A 6000-nucleotide genomic window follows, 5' to 3' on the forward strand; every position below is an offset into this window, starting at 1 on the left:
TCCTTTATAATAATAGGAAACTCACTTGCAAGAATATTTTATATTAGGAAACTATCAATGGCTTTCCAATTGACTAAAAAAAATAGAATCTAAGACACTTTTCAACAATTTCCACCTTAGCTCAAATTCCTAAAATTCAAACAAACTCAAAAGTCTTCAATATTACTTTTGCTCCCATACCTTAAAGAGGTTTTCAGATACTATCAACACTAATTAAGTCCAACATACCAATGTCTGAACTTAACTGTAGGAGTGGAGTGGACTTAGTCATCATGTTTGTGGGATTGTCCACTATAGGGATTTTTTTCACTACAATAGCACCTTGTGCAATCACATACCTAATAAAATGCATTTTGACATCAATATGTTTGGTACTGTTGTGGATCATTTGATTTTTAGTCAAATGTATGACACTTTGGCTATTACAATACAAAACAACCAACTCCTGTTATAAGCCTAAATCGCCAACCAAACCCTTAAGTCAAATAGTTTCTTTCACTGCTTTCGTAGCCGTCATGTATTTTGCTTTAGTTGTTGACAAAGCAACTATAGATTACAAAGTTGCTTTCCAACTAATAATACTGTTACATGAAGTGAATATGTACCCTATTAAAGATTTTCTTCTATCCAAATTTCCAACATAATCAGAATAAATATAACTAACAATTTCCCATAGATGTCCTTACTTTTATCATATGCTAAGCCAACATGTGATGTTCCTCTCAAGTATCGAAGTATCCATTTCACTGCTTGCCAGTGGATCTTTCTAGGGTGATCCATATATCTACTCACCACATTAATTGTATGTGACATGTCTAACCTAGTGCAAACCATGGTATACATAATTTTCCCAACTACACTAGCATAAGGAACATGTAACATGTGCTACCCCTCTTTCATGGTCTATGGTGATAAATCACTTGAAAGTTTGAAGTGAGCTACTAATGGAGTACTCACTGGCTTTGACTCTTGCATTCCAAAGTGTTCCAACACTTTCTCGATGTACTTTTTCTATGATATGTATAATTTCCCTACTTCTAGGTCTCTATGAATCTCCATACCCAACATTTTATTTACAACTCCAAGGTCTTTGATTTCAAACTCTCCCTGAAGTTGAGTTTTCAACCTATTGATCTTAGATGTATTCTTGTAGGAAATTAACATGTCATCAACATATAACAATAAATAAATGAAAGAACCATCAAACAATTCCTTATGATAAACATAATTATCATACTCACTCCTATGGTAGCCATTACCAATCATAAAAGTGTCAAACCTTTTATACCACTACCTAGGAGATTGCTTCAAACCATAAATAGATTTCTTCAACAAATAAACATGGTCTTCCTTTCCCAAAATAATGAATCCCTCAGGTTGATGCATATAAATCTATTCTTCCAACTCACCATGTAAAAATGTAGTCTTGACATCAAGTTGCTCTAACTCTAAATCAAATAAAGCAACCATAGCAAGTAATACCTTGATTGAGCTATGTTTCACAATTAGAGAAAATACTTTGAGAAAACAAAAGCTATGTTTAGTTAAGAAAAACACCCAAAAAGGGGGGAGGGGGGGGTGAATTGGGTTTTTAAAATCTTTTCAATCACAACAAAATTAAACAAAATATAAGCAAAGTAAAGAGATAGAGTTGAGAGAATTCAAACTCGGGTTTATAGTGGTTCGGCACTTCCTTGCCTACGTCCACTCTCCTCAACCTCCTAACCGAGTGAGGGTTCCACTAACTTGAAGCTTCAACCAAGCTTCCAATCTTCTTACACTTGGATTCCGGCTCCAATGGGCTCTTACACAACCTCTTCAAGATTCAACCCTCTTGAAGGCTTTAACACTCAGATTGTTACAAAATATACTCACTCAACCTAGCTTAAAGATGGCTCAAATACAAGGCAAAGCTAGGATGACAACAAGAGTGCACTAAAGGATATGCAAGTGATGATTTGATGCACTTATGAAAGAAATGAGAGCTTTTTGATCAAGAACAGGTAGGTGGGCTTTGAATGCAAGTGTTCTCTTATTAATAAATGAAGTGGAGCTCTCAATTTATAGGTTTCTAAGCTCGGGAGTCAAAATCAGCAAAAGGCAACCTCGTTCGGTCGAGCTAGGGGTCGACCGGTTCACTAGCCGTTGGAACATTTAATGCATGACAGGTTATCGTTGCCTCAACTGGACCTCGACCGGTCCTCGACCGATAAAGGAATCACCTCGACCGGGAAGAGAAAGATACTGGGAGAGAGAAAAGGTTTTTAACCTTCCTCGACCGGTCCTCGACCGGACGACCTCAACCGGTCGACCGGTTCCTCAACCGGTTGACCGGTTGGCCATAACCTCAACCGGTTGAGCCTTTTTGGCCCCGAAAAACCTATTTTTTGATTCCTTTCTTTTCTAACACTTAGGCAAGGTCTTTAGGTAAATTATTAAGCCAATTTTGAAACATTTTGCCTAAGGTAAATTAGTTAAAAACTCGGGTTTTAATGAAGTCGACGTTTTAAAGAATAAACCGAGTTTTCTAAGATGCATGAAAACATAAGAAAATCCTAAGTGCACTCATGCATTCATCTTACATTAGTTTCCTATGATCCCAAGTCTTCCAAGCGTCTCGATCTTGTATCCATTTGGTCCTTTGATGAATTTTCGAGTTTATACCTGAGATTCTTAAACATTAAACCAATTAGTTACTTAACCATGGTTTGTTATCATCAAAACCCGATTAGGAGAACCCTTGGGCTAACATACTTCATTGAATTCCACACCCTCCTTTTGTTTGTAGTCCTTTGCAACTAAGAATGCTTTAAACCTAACATTCTCTAGTCATGGAATTCCTTTATTTTGAAGACCCATTTGTAACCAATAATGTTTTGATCTTTAGTTTTCTCAACCAGTTTCCAAGTATGGTTTTTTTTTTTTTTTTTTAAGAGATTCAACCTCTTCATTCATAGCAACAATCCACTATGTAGACTCTCTACTAGTGATGACTTTATGATAAGTACAAGGTTCTTTATTTTCAATGCACTATGCCACACTAAGTGCTTTAGCAACCAAATCTACATAAGCATACTACTGAGGTGGTTTAATCTACCTCCTTGTTCTATTTTTAGTCAAACAAAATTATTGCTCTTGTAGTGCATTTTCTTTATCATTAAGATATTGCACCTCTTCCTCCTTAGGCTTTATTAAAGTTGTTTTTTCTATGGTTCCCAAATCTTAAGGCACAAACTCCACATTTTCTCCTATATCAGGGTTGTTTTCTTCATCAAATTGTTCCTTCCTAAGACTCAACATTGCATACTCATTAAAAGTAATATCCTTACTAATAAGAAATTTGGAGAATTTTGAATATGGGCACCATAACCTATACCTTTTCACTCCATCTGCATATCTTAAAAATATGTGCTTCCTTGCCCTTATTTTCAACTTACCTTTATTCACATTTGCATAAGCAGGACAACAAAAAATTCTTAAGTTAACATAATTAAAAGTGGAACCAGACCATACCTTTTTAGGAGTGCTATAATTAATAGGAATTGAAGGAAATCTATTTTTTCAGATAACAATTTGAATTCTCCGCTTCAGCTTAAATTCCTTTGACACCCCTGTACTTGAAAGCATGCATTGTGTACTCTCTAAAAGAGTCCTATTCATCCATTCTACAGCACCATTTTGTTTTGGAGTATGCCTAATTATGTGGTATCTCATAATACCTTCATTAATGAAAAAGTCATTGAACTCTTTCCCACAGAATTCCATGTTATTGTCAGTTCTCAAACACTTGATTTATTTTCCTATTTGCTTCTCGATCATAGGTTTCCATTACTTAAACTTTCCAAAGAAATCATTCTTTTATTTCAAAATATATACCCAAACCTTTATAAGGTAATCATCAATGAAAGTCAACATATATCTTCCACCACCATGTGATATAAACGGAGAAAGGCCCTAAAGATTGGAATGGATGTAATTCAAAGTACCTTTAGTTCTATGAACACCTGCATTGAATTTCACCTTGCATTATTTCTTAAACACACAATGCTCACAAAAATCTAGTTCTCATGTTTTCTATCCACCAAGCAAACCTTTTTTTCTCAAGATTGTCAACCATTTTTCACTTATATGCCTAAGTCGCATATGCCATAATTTGGGAGTGTCCAAAATTGATGCTGAGGTTGAAACTGTAGTAGCATCTGTAACTGTGCTACCTTGTAATGTATAAAGACTATTAATTTTCATCCTTTGAAATCCTTAAAACTCCACCTCCGGCCTTATATGTGCATCATTAAAGTCAAGTGTCCTTAAAGAAATCAAATTTTCCTTCAACTTTAGAACATATCTTATGTCAATTAATGTTCGTTCAATGTCATCATCCATCTTAATTCAAATTGTGTCTATCCCAACAACCTTACAAACTACATCATTTCCCATAAGAACCTTCCGACCATCTATAAGTTGGAAGGTATTGAACCAATCTCTATTGGGAGACATGTGATAGAAGCACCCTTAATCAAGAATCCATTCATCACTTGAGTTATTAACAATGACTAAAATGACTTTTGCAGCATTTGAATTTTTTTCTACAATTGCTATATCACCAGGATTAGAAGTTTTCTCTTTTTTCCTTTACGGTTTGTATAATTTTTCACATACTGTCTTTCTTTATTGCAATTGAAATAGTTGTTATTTCCTCTAAACTTTGATTTGGATCTAGATTGACTACTTTTACCATTATTTTTCTTTCATGCTCTCTCTCTAGCCACCAAACCTTCATCTGACCTATTTTCTCTACTCTCGAACACCCTCTTCTTCAACTCCTTTGAGTTCAAGGCTGCTCTAACATCCTCTAAGGAGATAGTATGTCTACCATACATCATGGTATCCACAAAGTGCTCATAATAATTCGATAGGAAACAAATCAAAATTATAGTTTGGTCTTCATCATCAATTCTAATCTTAATATTCCTCAAACTCTGAAAGTTTTATTCAACTCATCAAGGTGGTCTTTAATGGATGTATTTTCTTTCATATGGAGAACAAACAACCATTTTTTCAAATATAAGCAATTTGTAAGAGACTTTGTCATATATAGACTATCTAGCTTCAACTATAACTTAACAGTTATATTCTCTTCTATAACCTCACAAAGTACCTCATTACCCCAGTACAATAGAATAACACTGTGTGTTTTCTCCCTTTTTTTCATCAAACATCATTGTTGCTAAAGCCTCTCTACAATGCTCTTGACAACCTTTGTTGAACCTATTGGGATTAAGCACTAGAAAGCATGACATGATGTAACAGATTGAGATTCATTTATAAATTTATTATTTATACTTCTTATTTTCCTATTTATTATCCCATATGCATTAATTGGTTATATTAGCATACACGTTCACATTTCTTACATTGTACATGACTTAAGTGCATTAAGAGTTGCATAAAAAATACAAGTCATAGATTCTTTATAAGTAGATAAGTTGTCCATAGTTAATTTATGGATTTGGCTAATCCAGTAGAGATTGTAATGCACTACCTCCTAATTAGATGGAAGACTTGTCTTAGACATCAAGATGAGTTCCTCATGGTAAGTGTATTGGTGTGTATGGTTACACATTGGATAAGACTTGCAATAAATCATAACATAAGGTTATCGATTGTTATGATTCACCAAGCTACTATACTCCATGGACTCTTAACCTTGAGTGGATATTAAGTTTGTGCCAAGGTCAATAAAAGATTTTGACTTATGGGTGAAACCCTAAGGTGGTCACATATCCTTATGGATTGGGTCACTATTGATGGAGGTTGGTGGCAACAGGTATTATCAATAGAGGTGTCATGATATCTCATAGGTTTAAGACAGTGACTTCTCTTAGTGATCCAAAGGACATGTGATCTAGAAGACTATGACCATAACATTTCCTTTAATTGAAATTTGACATATGCTCATTGAAGCTAAAGTATGTTAATTAATCACATAATAAGTGGAAT

This window comes from Vitis vinifera, chromosome 9, assembly GCF_030704535.1.
Source record: "Vitis vinifera cultivar Pinot Noir 40024 chromosome 9, ASM3070453v1".
Lineage (NCBI taxonomy): Eukaryota > Viridiplantae > Streptophyta > Magnoliopsida > Vitales > Vitaceae > Vitis > Vitis vinifera.